Consider the following 19,845-nt stretch of genomic DNA (forward strand, 5'->3'; position numbering starts at 1 on the left):
CCGTTCTCACGCACACTGCAGTCATTTTAAAAGTCTTCAGGTATGTTCAGTTCTGTTCTGGGGAAGTTCATTAAGTTTCAACAAGATTTGGAAAAAATCTCGCTCATGCATCTGGAGTGAAAATAATTAAAGCCCTGGCTACCAAAATCAGTTTTAGTCTTACAAATGTTAAGGGACAAGAACATAAAATGAAAATCCAGTCCTGGGATTTGCACACCAAAAAAAGTGGTTTTGCCTGCTTTTGTGTATGTCAGGTGCAGTCTTCTGTGCCATGTGCACACATCCTGCTATTTTTTCAAATTTCTCCCTTAAAGTTCCATTATCACATTTAACATTTATTGATCCTATTTATCCTACAAAAAGTATCAGTAACAGTTGGAACCCGGCAACAGTAAGATAATAATTCATGAAATGTAATCTCCTAGAAGTGAAGTAGATGCTCAAGAGAAAAAGAAGGAAAGGGGAAGTTATCCCTAAGGCTAAATGGAAAATGTACATTTTTGACACATTTTCTCTATAGCTAACACCACCAGTGTGATGTACTGATATGCTTACTATGAAAGGGGTATCTATTACGCAGAATAACGTGTTTAACTATTTCGTCAATATGTATTTTAATCTTTCTGCTAGCAGGCTACAGCTCCAATGTTCTCAGGGCCCCAGTCTGTCCAGAAACCTGAGTGAAACACAGTTCTGACCTGTCTGTGGGAGCAGAATGAAAACGTTGTGTCAGGAAGATTACATCCAGCGACTGGTCCCACATGCCCAAACATTGTGGACATGTGGTTAAATGCAGCACTGGAATTTGAACTTACGCTGGTTTGAGAAGATCACTGAAGCATATGAATTAATCTTCTGAATTTTCAGTTTTACTGAATTTGTTTCTTCTGCATATTTTTTTGTAACATTCTATTCAGGCTGCTTTAATCTAGTTTTACTGGAGAACTGGAAGAGAAAAATTCTCCTGGTTAGATTGTTGTTAGGCAATTTATACTTTAAATATCTTACAAAGTCTAAGTGTCAACAGATACTCGTGCTTTGCACTTTTACCTGTACATATCATAGCAAAATGGTAGTTTGATTTCCAGTTATTAGTGCTACATTTCCTGGTTAAGAGATAATGGAACCTTTGTTATTTTAGATCTGATTTCAATATATGGTTGTGCTCTGAACTCTAAACGGGATGGGATTTTCTACTGTAATATTTGTTTACTTTATGATGTTCTAATTTCCCATGCAACTGGCAGTAACGGAACTGCTGATGTAGGAGGAGCCTCAGGTCTCAGCACAGTTGTCTTTTCACTTCCTTGTCACTGTGAAGAGGGATGAGAGACTTGAGACTCTCTAGAGCACAAGCGAATGATGCTTTAAATTAGTTTGCCTGTTCACCTACCTCTTTCTGTCTCCTGTACTTTCCTCAGTCATCTATATGAATCCTTTCTTCTGTTTTCATGAAATTGAAATAGTAAAAATATTGTTAGTTAACAATTTGGAGGATGTAGATTTTATAAACAGGGCATTAGAGAAGGCTTGGATTCCTGGAAAAGCTGTTGACTTCATATCAGGAAATATTCATGATGGGCAAACAGCAAATTATGTAGCTCACTTGTTTGATAGTTTCTCCTCTGTTTCTCGTGTGCTTGTACAAATATGTCACGTTTGTTTTCAAAGGCTGACCAATCAGATCTGGGAATATGATTCTGGAATTTCTCTTGGTAGACTCACCAATTAACATCAAGGGTGATTAACTACCTTCTATTATTTTTTTTTTCTTAAGATGTAGAGCGTCTGAAGAGTTCAGAAGAGATATACAAACAAGGGGGAAACTGATTCTTGTTTATGAAGTAATAGATTTATTATGAAGCAATAGATTTATTCCAACATTGTAATCCACACTGCCTGAGGCATTTCTTCCCTGGGCTTATAGCTTATTTTTCTTAATTGCCAGTTGAGTTTTGTGCCTTCTCTTTCCCCTTCCATGTCCACCTCTATGATTTAACTGTTTCCATCTATTGTACTGGTTTGAGAAAACCCAGTCTTGAGTTTCAGATGCAACCCCTGCACTTCACACCAGCTATGGTTAGTGCAACGTAAAGCTCCCAGTGATAGATCCTGACACAAACAGGAGCAAACGTCAAATGTCTTAGAAAGTGACAAACTGAAAGTTGAAAAAAACTCTCTGTACCATAGAATGGAGCATGAACAGACCTCCAGTTTTATAAAAATTATAATAAACAGCTGGATGAAGAGCTCGTCAGGCATGAAATTAGCCCAGCCTTTCTTCAATGACCTGTTGTTCCTCAGACAGGAATATCGTGAATAAGGTGCTGAGTCTAGTCATTGCCTATTGATATCAGCCATCTTTGCCTAGTAAGGTGATGCAATACCTCAGAACACACAGAAATCCTGACACTGGAAACACCTGCCAACTAGTTGTGTGCAGTTACGACTCAACCTCACTAATTACAGAATGCGAAGAAGAGGCTAGGAGGAAGGAGCATGTTCCCTGACCTGTCCTAATCCTCTTCTCTCAGTCACTGCTTCTCTGTCTCTTGCTGTCTGGCACGTGGCCAGAAACATCAAGCTAGTTTCTTACACTGTAGAGAAGCAAAATGCAAGAGACTGAAGGAAGCATCATTTAAAGAACTTTTCCTAGAGGGAATGTCTCTGCTTATGTTTTAACAAACAGTCCAACACATGGGCATTACATGTGCAGATTCTCTTGCTTGCAAGGGAAAATACCTTGTCTGTGTTGCTAGCTACTCTTCTCCTGTAGCACACATGATAGTGGCTTGGACTTTGATGTGAAAGGTCTGAGGGTCAAGCCCTTGCAACCTGTCCATCACAGCTTTGTTGCATTCTACCATCACTGCAGCTGCCTCTTGTTAATGTTGTTCAGGATACCGATGTTTGAGCCTATGCACCTGATGAGTCTGTGTGCTCTTCCATCTAGTCTGATAGACAGACTCAGGCCAGAATCTTAATGAGGAATTTCCAAATCACCATATTCAGCAAGGGACTGGTAAAAGAGTGTTGAGCTTAGTAGCTAACCATCTGATTACTGTGGGATGGTGTACAGAAACAGAAAATGTGAGTTTTCACTTGGTAATATGCAAACTACTCCGCAGTCCACTTTCTAATGTGTCCATCACCCAGCATTTTCCAGTATTACAGCTGTTCTTGGTGATCTGGTTTAGTAATGTGAATGACTGTTTATATCCTTGAACTGCATTTTTTTGTGGGGGCAGATTAAAGTGAAAAAGTGTTCATTTTCTTTAACTATTGAAGTTCGCCTCCCTCCATCAACACAATTGAATTTTAACAATGCTGTCAGATAATTGCTTATAAAATTATGTCCAGAGATCAGGAGTATTGTCAGTTGACTAAGTCACAAACTGCTCTTGGTCCTTTTATTTTGCAAACTGCAACATTAAAGTTAGCTAGGATGAGTAAAAGAAACAATGTCATCCAACTTCCAAGAGGGATGTTTCATAGAATACCAGGTTGGAGGGGACCTCAAGGATCATCTGGTTCAACCTTCCTTGGCAGAAGCCCGGCCTAGACAGGATGGCCCAGCACCCTGTCCAGCTAAATCTTAACAGTGTCCAATGTTGGGGAATCCACCATGTCCTGGTTTAACCAGGATAGGGTTAAGTTTCCCCAGCAGTGGGGGGGAAGCTCTAGCCGGGTTATTCAGATACCATGCCGACGTCACATCCTGGCAGGTCACATTTTTCCTGACGGGGAGCGCGGTGCACTCGTGGGTTTGTACATCGTGCTTCAAACTGCTGTATTTGGTAGCTATTTTGCTCTGTTCATTGCTATCACTATTACTGTTATTGTTATTGCTGTTGCTCGTTGTGTTGCTATTGCATTGTTGTATTAAACCTTTCCTTATTTCAGTCTTGGGGCTTTGTATTTCACTCCCTTTGTGGGGGAGGGGCAGCGGCCGCGTGGTCTCAGACCCCGGCAGGGGCTAAACCACCACACACCAGTTCACTGGGGAGATTATTCCAGTGGCTCATTGTTCTCAATGTGAAAATTTTTCTTCTTGTGTCCAGTTGGAATCTCCCCAGGAGTAACTTGTACCCATTACCCACCATCTTTTCCATGTGACTCTTTGTCAAAGGGGAGTCTCCCTCTTCTTTGTAGCCACCCTTTAAATACTGGAACATGGGGATAAGGTCTCCCCATAGCCGTCCCTTCCCAAGGCTGAACAAATCCAGTTCTCTCAGCCTTTCCTCACATGGCAGGCTTCCCAGTCCTTTGATCATCTCTGTGGCCCCTCTCTGTGGCCTCCCCAACCTGGCCACTTCTTTTTTTGTATAGTGGGGACCAAAACTGAACACAGTGTTCCAGGTGTGGCCTGACAAGCACCAAGTAGAGTGGGATAACGTCTTCTTTATCTCTGCTGGTGATGCCCTTGTTGATGCAACCCAGCATCCCATTGGCTTCTTTTGCTGCAGCAGCACTCTGGTCACTCGCATTGAGCTTGTTGTCCACCAGGACCCCCAGGTCCCTTTCCACAGTTTGGCAGTGTCCCCATCCTAAATCATTTTGAGACAAAGTGAAGCAAAAAAAAGGCTGTGCCCAATGAAGACCAAAACAAGATCTGTCATAATCAGTCCATATTCCTAGAAGCAGGATGGATATAGCTGGCAAAGACTAGGGAAGTCTAAATTGAAGACACAGGTTATTGATCAATGTTTGAAATGCACAGTATATCTTCCTGCTCATAAGTTCTCTTTCTTGAGCCTGAATATGTAAATTCCAAAGATTACTTTTGTTCAGTCTCTTTCTGCAATCTGCAAGAGGATCTATGGTAGCATGAGTTATTAACTTATAATTTGAACTTCGTGTTTTAATTTCAAGATGTTGTACAGGGGCAATATGACAGGAGATTTCCACTAGCCCACAGAACTTGGCTTATGAGACTTGCCATGCTTTTCATCTCTAGGTGACTTTCTATAGTGAAGGTAGTTCCAGTATGTGAGGAAGTGTCTGGGTAAGTTTCTTGCACCTTTGTGGCTGTCTGAGACACAACACAGACTCTGGAGAAAGCAGTTTTCTATAAGGTCTTGTGAATAAAATGCCCCCTTTAAGTATTCATGCCAGCTACTTATTATAATCTAAATGAGAGAAGACAGTTCAGGCACTTTATCTGCAGGAAGGAAGCAATTAAATTATTAGCACTTTGAGAAATTAAATGATGTAAGTTATGGCAGAATAAGTTTAGCAAAATGTTATAATGAAAGAAAACAATTAAAAAGAGTTATATAAGGTTGGGTGGCTTCTTTATTATGATAGAGTGAGTAGTTAATTGATTGTCATATTGCTATAATGTACCAGGGCAGTTGTGAGAGCAAATAGAGAAATTTCTGCTCAGGATGTATGGAGATAAAGTGCAGAGAAAGGGACATGTCTTCTACAGAAATGAGAGTGATCAGCAGTCTGCTACCATCACTTCCTTTTCCCTGTATTCTGTGAAGATACATGAAGTACAGAGAAATTCCCTATCATTATCTTCACCTTCCAAGGCCTGATGCTGCAAGACTACATTTAGTTCTCTTCATGACAGTGATGTGGGAAGCAGAAGTGCTTCAGAATTGGATCCCAAAAATGGGAGAAGCACAGAGGTTGCTTTATCAGTGCTGGCAATGGAGCCATGCAGATTTGTACTAGCCTTGCCACTGGCATCCTGTTCCTTTCTGAGAGTGCTCGTGAATCTGCAAACTCTCCTGGGCTGTTAGTCAGATGTTTTGTGAAAGAAGCTGGAAGAGAATTGTATCCTTTGCCATAAGCCCATTGTACTTTGTTTAGCACAAAGAGAAGCATGTAGTTTCTGGCCAGGAAAGCAGCTGTATTAGAGGAAAGGAAATTAAGCTAGAAGTAGCATGTTGCAAATCACTTGTATTCTTGCTCTGAAGAATCAGTTTCTTAAAATCTTTGAAGATAACTCTGTGCTTGCTGGTACTCATAGATTTTACACTATGCACAGGCAGTACCACCTCTTCTACTTCATTTTTAGTATGGCTCGTACCTTTGCTGTAGTCCTGCCCTATACCTGAAACTCAGAATCAAAACCAAAAAATGAAACTAGTATTGGGTCATAGATGGCATTCCTCAGGGCAGATCAGGAGCAGGTGTGAACACAGGCAACTCCTCAGTCTGTCTCTGGGGCTGGGAGGTGTGCTGGGGCAGGGGACCGACAGGGATGAGTCCTGTTTGCAACTCTACCACAGTCTGGATCTGGGCGAGCGCTCTCAACTTCTGTGCCTCAGTTTCTTGTCTGCAGAGGGGCAAAGTATTTGTATACTTCATGGACACCGGAGGTGCACCATTAAGTAGTGTTTGCAGAGTACTGACGTTGACCAGAAAGGGGAAAGGATTGGGTTAAATTCTGTTACAATGAAGGTTATAATAATTATAATCACAGTAATAGTTTTCTTATGATAGTTTGGCATCTTTATTACTCTAATTGCAGAAATCATAGGAACTTCTCCTTAAATGTTTACATGTTATCACTTAAAACAAAGGCACTGAAAGGCATAGGCAGGTGAAAGATATGCATTGGCCATCACTCTGTAAAGTTTTACAGGTTTGGGGAAAAGTCTGGAAGGCTGGAAGAGTTGCACAGCTTGAGCAGCATTAAGAATATGTTGCTGAGAAAAGCTTGGAGAAACTTACAGCATGGAGCCTTCATTGTTCGGGAGTCAAAAGGGAGCTGTACCTTTTTTGTAAGGTATTTGAAGAAATGCCTGCCTTGATTATAGTTTGTGTTTCTAACAGACATGACCTTAAGACTCCCAACCTTTCTTTTGTATCGGATAAGGCAACAGTATGAAGCATTAAAAACCAAGAGTATGAGGGAAAGGTGCCTCAGTGTAGTCAGATCTGCAAGCTCTGCTCTCTTTCCCTTTCTTTTCTCTACTCTTTGTTTTTCAATGTTTAAAAAAAGTAAATAATAATCCTGCCCTAAAGCACTCTGCTCAGTTTTATCTTGAAAGTGGTGATCTCCCGGCTTCATCTGTTCTTGTGATGCTGGCTGGTATGCAGCTCTTCAGTTGGAGAATATTTGTGTGACTGCAGGGATGACCAGAAATAATCACAGAGATGCTACTGGAATAAGGTGCCACATGCAACAAGTAGGAGATTTTGTCAGCAACACTTGGCTAGGCAGCTGACTTGCTGTACTGAAATGAAAAAGGACAAAAGCAACTGAGGTAGTAAGGAGGTAAAGGTGCTAGTAATTACCCAGCACTCAATCAAGGCCTGGGAGAGGAACCGAGACTTTGCTTGTAGAAGTACAGAGCCAGGGTACCAAAGCAAGACTCATAGCTGTTAGCAAGCACTAGCAACTTATCCCATTATGGTTGAAGTAACCACCAATAAAATCTAATCAATGAAATCCCTTTTAAGTTGGTTGGATCAGTGACCCAGAAAATAGCTCCCCTGCAGAAAAGGAAATGATAGTCTATAAAGTGAGAAGTCAATGGGAAAAATCTATTAAAGCAAGTGAGCTATAAGGAGACCTCTGGTGTTAACTGAAACCTTTTGGAAAGAAGCCACAAAACTCGCAGCAGACTTTTAACCCTTCAAATGCTGTCATGCCAGAGAAGAGCCATCTGTCCTGCTGTAGTCCAGGAGAGGGCACTGCAGACAGTCCAACTCCCACCTTGGTAATTCGCACATTTGCAAGGAGATGTCTATCAGGTGGAAAGAGATGCAGCAGAAATACCAGGGCAGTCAGGTTTTCAGACTCAGCTGAGAAGTTCACAACTGGGAGTTTCGGAGCACCAACAGTGTGGGTGGTGATAATAGTGATCACTGCTCTAGTGAAGTGCTCATCTTGCAGGACTTTGAGTTGATTTCTCCCCCTGCCAAACAGTCAATTCACAGTATACCTAGAATTATCACCCAGCTTTTTTGTACTGAAGAAGTCATCCAGGAGCCTAGTAACCAGCATGGTGCCCTGAGCCTAGGACAGTACAGAAGATGAATCTGATGGACCCAGGAGTGCATTACGAAGGAAAGGGTTTTCTGGCACCCAAATTCAAAGTAACCCACTCAACAAAAGAAGTTGGAAGAAAAAAAATTATTCCATTTCACATAGGATTCTTCTTTTGGTCCCAAAAGCAGCTTTCCGTTGTCTAGCTTTAGACAGTATTGATTGATTGTTAAGACTGGAAGACAATAAGCAGAGTCTCTGCTTTGCTACTGCCTCTTCTCAGGAAATTGCTCTGTTATGTCAGAAACTAAACAGGGATCCAACAGACATGGGAACATAATTAAATCACAACAAAACTGGGAAAAGCATCTTGAAAGAAGTTATTAACACAGACCTCCTGAAAATTTAATCATTCAGATTATGCTATGCATTAAATTCCAGCTAAACTTAATTTGGCTCAATCAACTTGTAAAATATTTTTACAAAGTGCTAGATCATCTGCCATCTCCATTCATTACATAAAAATGAAGAGAAATTCAGTGATGCAAAATAAGTCAAGTATCTAGGAAAATTAGTTATCTAGAGCTAGATCTTGATCAATCAATACAGATTTTAGTCTTGCACGTGAATCACATTAAAGGAGCTAAGAACAGCCATGTGGAAGCAGAAGTATCAGTGAAATCTGTTTCCACATTTTCAATTTTAAAAGTATTGGAAGTAATACAGCAAATCTGCCCCCTGGGACACTTAGCTCCTTTTGCTTTTCTCTTCACTTGCTGCCTCTGACTATTTTTATTACATGTAAGCAGAAAAGGGGCGAGGGGGGGTGGGGGTAGGGGGGAAGGGAAAGGAGAAAGCTCGTAAACACCAGGAGACTGGGTGAAAAACATGTGTAACCTCTGCATACCCTTTTTAAAAGCAGTAAGAAAAGTCCACAGAATTACAATTTGAGAAAACTTGTTTTCTAAAGAAGCTGCTTTGGGACTGGAAGGTCAAAGAGCTGTAGGAGCTGAGATTTTTCTTCCTGTAGTAACCATTATGTTAAAACTCCAGATTCTGAAAGTCTGAAAAGAGGATCCCACTTTATCAGATTTTTACCTTGTTTTCTTTATAAATTGCTTAGTCCTGGTGTTTGGCCAAGTAGGCTTGCCAGAGAGAACTTGGTGCTTAGTGAGGGGAAGAAGTGAGTCATCCATTTACAGCACAACACATTTTCTGAATGAACACCCTGATGGGGTGGGGTTCATGCTGCTTTGCCAGACAAACTGGTATATGGCATACTGAAAACCTAAAGATATAAAAATATAATATGTATTTTATATGAAATTAATTTTAAATTAGCTATTCAAAAGCCATTTTAAGTCAGCATAAATGTACCTCCCAGAATAGTCCACTCTTGGTCTTGAAAGAATAAAGAGTGTCATCTTTTTCTGACTGTGGATATATTTATACGGGGAAGCTAGGAAACTTCCCTTCCTAACCCCACTGTAAGTAATGGTAGAAGACACCAGGAGATACCACTGGTCAAGGTGTGTGCCCTCCCTGGAGCTGGGCAAGGGGGCAGCTCTGCATGCTTTGGGGGTATGGGGATGGTGAGGTTTTTGAGCAGCAGATGTAGAGAAACAGCCTTGTCCCACCAGATCAAAGGCCACATCCTGCTGGAGCTGCAGGCCCTCATGCACCTCCATCTGTCTGGCCAGTTTCCATGCCTCTCACTGTACTTTCTCTTCCATGTAAAGGGCAGCAACAGTACAAAAAATCCTCAGCTCTGAACTGAATTGAACTTACGGTTTCTTAGTAGCCCAGAGTTAAAAACAATAATCCAAGTTTTTGAAATAAACCTTTATTTTTTCCTTATGATTATCAGTGTAGGAACATTTTAGGAATTGGTCACAAGAAAAAACCCCCATAAATTTCCCAACCAACTCTGACAATGTTTTAAAGCACCTAACAATTGCTTCTGTTTGTCAGACTTTTCAGTGTAAATTCATGGTGATGTACCGGCCCTAATTAGTTAGGGCACTTTGCTGTCCGATCAGGTTGTTCCAGCACCTTTTTCCTTTCCAGAGCACTTCCCTTTATAAGAGACTCTGGCCTCTTCTGAGAGATGCTGAAGTTATGGAGTACAGGGCTTGACAAAGCCATTAGTAACACAGCAGAGCACTGGGTTGCTTTGAACTTTCACTCCATATACAATTCCCCATCATCCAAAGGTTTCCTTCTCCCTTGGTGTTTAATCCTTTTGCAGACTTGGACAAAGGAAAAATACTTCTTTGGCTTTAAGAGGCTTCCAACTAAAATGGGGTCAGAGATGGAGGTTCCCATGAAGTGCTGAGTCAGGTTGTCTCATCTGCCTCTCTCAGAGCTTCCGTGGCCCTGACTACTCCAGTACTGACACATCTCAGTCATTCAACACAGCAGCTGAGGCTCAAAGGTGTCATGGTTCTCTCCTAACTTGTGGCATCTGCAGTGGTCTGAAAAGTGAAGTTACAGTATGCCTGGGTCCTGAAAAAACAAGACTCCATACTGTCCTTGCTCAGTGTGTCAGAGGCCTTCATGGAAAGGGGCACTGCTTTGTGCCTTATGGAGGAAGATACACACTTTTGAGCAGGATATAAAAATAATTCACACCCACATCCCTGGATCCCAGAAGCTTTTGCAGCCTGAGAGTATGCCCTTGCTTCTCTGACACAAATCCGACAGGAGCAGGGAGTAGCTGATCCACATTCTTTTCAATGGCTGTATGGTAAGAAACACTTCCCAGCTTTGGGCACAGCACAGGGAATACCAGTCAAGATGCTGCTTGATCTGTTGGGAGGGACAGAAGGGAGTTGTTTGGACCATTGCTCATTCCTGTTTTGCACTCCCTTTATCATCTGTAGTCACCTCAGCTCATCTTCCTCTCCTTCCACTGAAGGAACTTTTTGCTCCTTTAGCGAACGTGTCTTTTTCAGCAAGTCCTATGCATAGCAGAACCTCCAGAGGAAAGACAACCCCCTGTGGCTCCTCCTGTTTACTCCAGCAAAGAATGAAGTGATTAATGAGGCCAGAACATATCTTTTCTCCCCAGGATCCACCAGAGAGACACAGCTGAATAAATACCCCATGTTATTGTGGTCTGCTTGATTGGGAGTTGAACTGCAGGTAGCAAAGAGCAGTGCCAAACGTAGTTATTGACACACTCTGCATCCACTGACAATCTTGCAGATGAGAGAGAGTCAGAAAGATTTATAAGGACAAAGTTAGACTCCTAGCTTTCCCTGCGCTGGAACTGGAGCGCTCTGGGCTTTCACTGGGGGCAGGGGATGACTCAGTCTCATGCTCTTCTGCTCTTTCAGCATGTGCCTTTAGATGAAGTCTCTGAGATACAGCATAGATGATCAGTGTAGGCTGTTTTTTGCATTGTCAGTCATCTCTGCCTTTACACATCGTTTTTCACCCCTCTGTAGTGATAATTCATTTTCCTAAGAAGCTTTATATGTTTTGGGCTCATATCCTTGTGGAATAGTATGCAAAGACCCTCTTAGGGCACAGGAAGGTAAAGGATTAATGCACTCTCCACTTAGCCAGCAGGTGAAGGTATGTGTAAGCAAGACTGGATTCAATAAGAAGCATAGGATCCTATGGAGAGTTCTTATAATCACCACTCCTGGCCTTGCAACAGTTTTTCTTTCTCTCCTTCCCTTTGTCTGCCTCTTTTGATAGAGAATAGAGATGATTTTTCTGCTTTAAATAAAAATAAATAGTATCTTTGGATGAAATTTTCCCATGAAAGGACTTCTGTGCTGATGAAATCTTTCTACTTCATAGCTAGGGAAGTGGTAGCATAGAAAAAGGTGGAATGAGTTTACTTAATTTCTATTTTTTTCTTTAATAACATGAGTTCCAAAACAGTAAGTTCAGCTGCGTTACTTACTTTTAGGTAGACTAGCCTTCTGAGTTGTCTGTATTTTCATGTGACTTCTGTCTTCTGTTGGTGTTATTCTTGTCCATTTCAAAGTGTTCCTCTGCACTTTGTAGCTCTAGAATAGTCATGAACTTGTCTTCCTAGATGGAATATAAAATCCTTTGAGCTGAGGGTAACATTATTTAACACAAAGCTATTAAATCTATGAAAGGTGCTGTTTTGTATCTGAGTCAATATGGTGGCTAAAGCAACATGAACGCTCAGTTCCATATTCTATAGGGGGTTTTTTACTTTTTTTTTTTTTTTAAACAAAACACCCAAAGACCCCAAGATAATAGTACAATACCTGCAGTATGACATCTTATTCCTGCTGTCTGGGAGGTATGCAAGTAGTAGGAAGGAGTAGGAAAGTGTTGTCAGTAAGATTTTCAATCTTTTGCTCTCCACAGGTTGCTTCATAGACCTTAGTGTGAATGACAACAAAAAATGGAGATTAAAAAACTAAACATAAACAATGAAAAGGGAACAAAACTAAGTCTTCAGGATGTGTACAGTGCTTATGTCTCAGTAATAACATGCTATCAGGAGATGACTACTGCTTCCTTTCTGGTCTTTTAGAAAAGCAGTACACAGAAGGCTGATTCTCAGTGGCTGCAGACTCAATACACCCCATATTTCCAGACCCTCACAGAATGCATTAAGGTTAAAACTTGCACTAATGTCTGGAGAAATATTGAGCAGCAGATGAAGTAATTTGAACAGCATCCCTGGCTGTTTACAAAACATGATCATTGTCAGTCTTGCACATACCTGTGGCACGCCAAGGCATAGCCATTTTTAGTTGCTCTAGCAGCAATGCTGTGTATTTCCTGAAATAAGGCATTTTCAGGATTGATTGCAAGACTTGGGCTCCTTGCTGGGCTTTCCAAGCTTGTTGAAGTACCTCTTGGTATTGGAGGGCAAAAGGGGATGCCCAAAATTTGTGTTCAGTCACTGGTTTCACTGAGCTCATGAAAGGCTGCATCTTGTGTAATTAACAACAGGATGCAAAGTTAGCAAGAATGGAGAAGCAGAGTCATAACTAGGAAAGAAAACATCAGTGATTTTTTTTCAAAGAAAATCAGTACTGGATGAATTTATTTGCATGTTGTATTTAACTTCTGAAGTGTGTTAAAGTGCCTTGGACTTGAAAATAGAGTAACTCTTCTGTAACCCTTTTCTAAAGCCTACAGAGAAAAGAAGGATGTTGATTTAAGATATTCAGCAAAAGGTGGGGGGAACCTGCTGAAGGTTCCTGCTGTTTAGGGTCATGGGTTACATTGCACAGCCTACCGACTTAGGATCAAGCCCAAGGTTCTTGAGTGATGGAAAAATATTTGACACTATTTTTCAGTGAGCCTAACTTGCTAACATGAGCTGGCTGAGTGAACACAGAGACACTGTAACTAGGACAAATCCCACCTTCCTCTGAAATTTCTAAACCTCTTTTTTTTTTTTTTTTTTTCCTGTCAGATTCCAGACAGATGAAATTTTCTTGGCATAGACCCATTCCTGGCAACATCTCTCCTCTGAATCACAATAAATCAGGACTTGAAGGTTAACTGATTGACAATGTGAGAAGAGAAGGTGCCTGGCTTTGTCGATCAAATATGGCCTCATCTGACCACTAGTCTGCCTTCTCCCTCAGGTCTTGCCTGTGCTATTTCTCATTTTCTGGAAAATCCCAAGTTTAATTTGATTCCAAAGGTTGCTGGGCCCAGTTGATACTGTTGTTTGTATGATAGTGTCAAGAGTGAGTACATTCCTTAAATCATAAATCATCTCAACCTGACCCCAATTAACTACAGACCCTGGATTTCATTTCTCTCGGTTCTTACCAGCCATAACAAATTAGGTCATTCTGTGTCAGTGAGACATTGGAGCAGACACCACTGGGAAAGTCACAGGGAACTCTGTGATCCAGTTATGTTGCAGGAAGAGCAAAGGAGATGAAATGGGTCATATCTTCCTATTGCTTTCTAAATAGGAGTGCCATGGGATACTTGGCAGCACAGTTAAAGGATTTACATAAGGATACAGAAAACTATGTATCTTTAAGTTTTGTTTAAATTGTGGTCACATAGAGAATAATCTTTGACACCTATGGCTACCTATCTTGCATAAGATGATTTAGTTGTACCTGTCCAAGCCCTTGTGCAAAAACCCAGCCAACCAGTCAAACACATCATGAGCTCAGATGTACATTATAGACACCTGAACTGTCTTTCCCCGTTGAGGACTCCTTCAGTTTTATGCAACATGCTGCAAAGATTGCATGGGGCTTTTATAAGAGACTGTGCCTGGCTTTCTTAGAAAATGCACCGCTGGAGAGGCTATGGTTAATGGATCTCTCAGCTTTGAGAGATTCTTCTGAACTACTACAGCACCATTAAGAAGGATTCATTGTTCTGTGGAGTAAGAAATTTTTTAGCTCAATGCAACCCAGAAATCAACAAGGTGTGGAAAGGATGCTGAATCCGTCATTCCAGAGGCTGAGATGTTTACCTTGGATTTGAACAGGAAAACCCAAATGACTCTTTCTTATAATTCACTGTTTTCACTATGTTGTTTTACCAGTAACACTTGTCTTGTTCAGTTATTATAAAGTCATATAAGTGTAGTAGCAATACAATAATGGTGAATAATCAAAAATTCCATCCCGATGGAAGGGCAATCAGATCAGTTCTCTAAGGACTACCAGCAGGAGAAATTTCCTAGCTAGACTACATCCCTTCTTTAAAAAGCCCGTGTGATAAGATGAAGAGATGCAGAATTGAATCACAGCTGCACAAGTCCTTTTGAGGAAAGACCTATTTAAGAAAATGTCCATACTGCCTGTGAATGTCTGAAGTTCAACATTTCTAATGCTTCTACCTCACAGAGAGCTTGTATCATAGACTGGAGCAGACCACCAAAATCCTTTATTAATATATTATTGGTTATGGCATAGACATTACAAAGCATGGAAAAAAGGAAGCCTTTGCAGAATGGGCCTTTGCAGTCTGGAACCAGGGTAGAAATATAGAGTTTACATTTTGGATTAGTAATTTGTTTATAGGCAAGTCCTAAAGCTAGAAAAATTTCAGGCTGAGTGTGAATAGATAATTGTGTTTTCTGACATAATTCTTGGCACACAGCAATGGTGCTGTATGCTACCATTTCCGCACCTGCTGCACAGGGAGTGGAAGTTAGTAATTTGAACACATAGCTTACTCTGCAAAAAAACAGTCACCTGCATTTGCCTTCACCCCTGCTGGGGTGGGAACAACCAACCTTAAAGGGAATGTTTAACATGTGTAACAGAAGACATAAGTGACCACAGGCAGGAAGACCTCAGAGATGAGAGCAGGGTCTGAACTGAGCAGCAGTATACACTTAAACACTAATTCCAGTACCTGGCAAACAATTAAAGCAGGCACCCAGTCCACCTTCTTCCTGTTGTGCCTGAACAGCTTCTTGCAAAGTCCAAGATATTCTAAGGAACACACTCATTGTCTACATTCTGCAGTTCTGCACCTAAAAGCCCAATGGATAACCTAGAGCAAGAGAAAAGCAGCTTGCAATGCTGGCAGTAACGTGAATGGAGGTGGAGGCATCTTAAGCACTGCAGCATTTACACTCATGACCAGACTTTAAATTCTAAGGCTTAATCTGTGTACAAAGTGCACAGGTGTGTTTTAAAATATATGCATCATCGTCTCATATGCCCTTATAATTGTATCTTTACTGACTTCAGCAATGGCCTGATTTCAGATTATATAAAACAGGAACAAATGTCATGAAAGCAAGTCAGAGCTGCCAACATTCAGTGTGTTTGAACATTGCTCTCCCACAAGCAGCTGTAGGACAGACAAATATGGCCATTAGCGAGTGGTGTGACAGTCTGGCAGGTGGTGTGGTAGGTTATTTAGTATTTCAAGAAATGCACTCCCAACATTAATGGCCAGTTTCACACCTGAAGAATAAAGCATTTTCCTTTTGGTTCCAGTAAAAATTACCTGCCTTTAACCCTGTTGTATACCATTGCTAACTTCTCAATAGAGTGATGTAGTTTTTATTTGTGAAACCTCATACCGTTAAATGCAATGAGCTCATCCTTTTTCTTGGCATCATCTCATCTTGATTCTGGGCAAAGACATAATGAAATTACAGCAGAGAGAAGACTGTAAAAAGAGAGCTCATTTTTCTCCTAAAAGTAATGCTAGTCAAGTTGGCCCTAGCAGCTGTGAAGGAAAGTGAAAATTCAAGCCAAGTTTCATATTTGAAGTTATACACAGATTCCAAATCCAACATCATTACTCTTGCATTGTTTTCCAAATGGTGAGTTATATTCTTCACATATGTAAAAGATGGTGAAGCAACTGCAATTAGAATAGAATAGTTCAGTTGGAAGGGACCTGCAAGCATCATCTAGTCCAATCGCCTGACCACTTCGGGGCTGACCAAAAGTTAAAATGTATTATTAAGGACAGTGTTTCAAATACCTCTTAAACACCAGCAGATACGGGGCATCAACTACCTCTCTAGGAAGTTTTTTCCAGGATTTGACCAAGCTCTCGGTAAAGAAATGTTTCCTAATGTCAAGTCTGAACCTCCCGTGATGCATCTTTGAACCATTCCCAGGTGTCCTGTCCCTGGATCCCAGGGAGAGATCAGCACCTCCCTCTCCACGTCCCCCCTTCAGGAAGCTGTCGAGAGCAATGAGGTCGCCCATCAGCTGTCTCCTCTCCAAAGGAGACAATCCTGAAGTCCTCACGGGACATTTCTTCCAGCCCTGTCACAGCTTCGTTGCCGTCCTCTGGATGGTTCAAGCACCTTCACATCCTTACATGGTGGGGCCCAGAACTGCACACAGTACTCCAGGTGAGGCAGCACCAATGCTAAATACAGCGGGATGATCACCTGCCTGGCTGGTTATACTGTGTCTGATGCACCCCAGGATGCGGTTTGCCCTCTCGGCCTCCAGGGCACACTGCCAGCTCCTCTCCCAGTTTATACTTGGGTCTGGCATTACTCCTCCCAGGTGTAGAATCCAGCTTTTGTTCTTGTTAAATTTCATGACATTGATGTTTGCCCAGTGCTCCAATCTATCTAGATCTCTCTGCAACTGTTTTAACTGTTTCTCAACATCCAGGATCTGGTGTCCACAGGACAAGTTTTTCACTGGCCTCAGGATATTTGACCCTTACATGTTTCACCTTCAGCCCTAAAAAGTTCTAGGCACAACTTCGTCTTCAGGTGCACTCTCAACTTGTTACTGGCTGAGAAATTCTCACAATGCAAAAAGAAAAGAAATAAAAAGAAATTATTATGTATAAGCAGTAATGAGATGCTGTGGGTCAGACTCTGATCTCTCAAAGATGGGCAGAGTTATTGCTTATAATAACGTCAGGATAAGAATGGTATTGTCATTGGTCTACCAGACAAGGGCTCCAGATGTCTCAGTTCCCTTACTAGTGCTTTTCCAGCATTGGATGTCCCCACTTTACAGTTAGAGAAGGAAGGTACATAGAACTATTTTTGCCACCTTCTTGATACTTACCTATTTTAAATGACAAAATGCCTTTGAGACAAGGCCTGCTCTAAGCTGAACGCTGTGAGGTTCTGATCTTAACTAATATCTCATGGTGCTACAAAATGCAAAGGGTAAATGACTCAGAATGTTTTCCACTGAGTTTCCCTTGTGGCTTTCTCAGACTTTATGAACAACTCTGCTAGAACTGGGAGGCTTGTTCTGTAAGAAATCTTGCACAGGAAGAATTTAATTATTGCAGCAGAGTGACTTTTTTCATGCTTATTTATCTAATGTTTGAATGGTTAGAAATGTCTTCTCAGTATGTGCATTAAAGACTTCCTGCCTGGAATGTGCAAAGGACTCTGAACATTCACAGGATATTAAACAGATTCATAATGGAACCTAACAGTATAAACATATCTTCAATGCAGACAGGAATGCCACAAACCCTTATGTTGTGTAAGGTAAAACATACCCCAGTTGTGTCTGTGTTCTCTACTGCAAATAAACAAGGGAGAGATGTGCCTAAAAATATTTGTCTGAGATAATTTCTTATCTCATTATTTCATTCTCTTTTTAATAGATTTATTTTTTTTTAAGGTGATACTTTGAAGAACTTTATTATAACTTTGCTATAACTTCATCCAGCTAAATCAAGGCCACTTGAAGGCAGCGAGTAGTCTGACACAAGTCCATGCTGGTAGTCCTTTTAAATAAGAAGCCTTATTTTACACTTCGTGTCATTTGCTTGGTAAGAGTGCATAGAATAGAGTATTGGATACATATGTCTTCAATGTATGCTGAAAATGTTTAAACTAAAACAGTCCTAAGACTAAAAGTACATTTTGGAATTCTTTTTCTCCTTACTTTCTATTTGCAAAATCCTTCATGGAGATTCTCTTCCTCCACCTCCTCTGTGGTGTCTGACATTGCTTTTTTCCTTTCTAAATCACCCAGCCATTTTCTAGAGCCGCACACAGCTGCCTTTGCTCTGCTCTGCTCTTTCTGGCATGGCTGATGAGCAGTTATTTTACAGTTAGGGGAGAGGTACCATCTTTACAGCCAGCAGCCAACCACATGCCATAGAAAAGAGGCACTGTTGGTCAGAACTTGACCTGAGCAAGAAATCTCAAAACACTTGAATGAAGCTGTGGCAGGTGCATCCGCCCAATGAAAGCAGAGCCTCTTAGCTGCTGAGGTGTGGCAGCTCCTGGCTGCCTTTGTTCTCAGGGCTTCGCGGTAGTTGGGGCCTTTGGCCAATGGGAGCCGCTATTGACTACAGGTCAGATTCGGCCTGGGTATAAATGTAGTCCCGTGAGAGAGCCATCTTAAACTCATGCCCTGGGGCAGCCGTTTTGAGTTCCTCCCCTCAGGCAGCCATTTTGAGTTCGCTTGTCCCCTGGAGCCGCACGCTGCGGTCAAGGACTCTCCCCTTGGGTCAGGACGCTGCCCAAGGAAACTCCTCGAGGGGCCTTGGGTCAGGACGCTGCCCTGAGCAGGTCCTCGAGGTTGAGAGTCCTCGCTTGTCAGGTGAGTGATAGAGCATTTTGGGTTGCTGTTAAACCCTGTGGAGTTCTTTGTTAGTTGCTGCTAAACCCTGGAAAGTTGTCCTGTTCTTCTCTCGCAGACATTCGAACCTGTAATTTATGGAGAGCTAGTGAATTGTGTTAATAATAAATTTTTTATTTTTGGTGGTTGGTTGTTTTATTTGAGAGCCTCTGTAACAGAAGCTCAGCTTCTTGAGCTACACTTTTCCCCAGAATCTCCTTTTCAATTCTTTTCAGCCAGAAAAAACTTTGAATAATTATCATGGAGAGTGATACTTCTTTTCCCTGGAAAATAACTTCCTGGCCAGATTTGTTAGTGACCCTGACACTGGACCAGAGGTCTGTCCTCCTCCCTCCCTGCAGATAAGGAAAGTGGATGGAGCAATGAAATTACATCTGATAGATTTTTCTTTTTCTGAATTGGAAACTGTGTGCAGATCCTCATTAGTTATGTCACTTGATCATCTCTCATGAGAGAAATATAGAATGGAAAGGATTGAAATGTAGATATATAGAAAAGTGTTGAAATACAGAAATATAGAACGAAAAGTAGATGAAGGTATAAAACTGTAAGGATGTTTGTGGTGAGTATTGAAAGGAGGAAACAATCCTTTTTCTGGTGTCACTCCCTTCATCAACTTCACTGTAGCATTGCTGGGCTAATGCTCACCTGGTGATAAATTCCCAAGTGTAGGAAATAATGTGTGTGGGATTCTGTGTGACAGATTATCATGGGGTATGAGTGTGGGACATTGGAATCTTTCATTGAATTAAAAATTAAAGGCTGTAAGAAAGTGTAAGTGTCAATTCACATGTCTGTTTCCTGCTATAAACCCAGGTAATCATGGCATGATTGAGGGAGGTTTGAAAAATGTTTTCTTCTTTCAAA

This window comes from Strix uralensis, chromosome 22 (assembly GCF_047716275.1).
Source record: "Strix uralensis isolate ZFMK-TIS-50842 chromosome 22, bStrUra1, whole genome shotgun sequence".
NCBI classification, from domain to species: Eukaryota; Metazoa; Chordata; class Aves; order Strigiformes; family Strigidae; genus Strix; species Strix uralensis.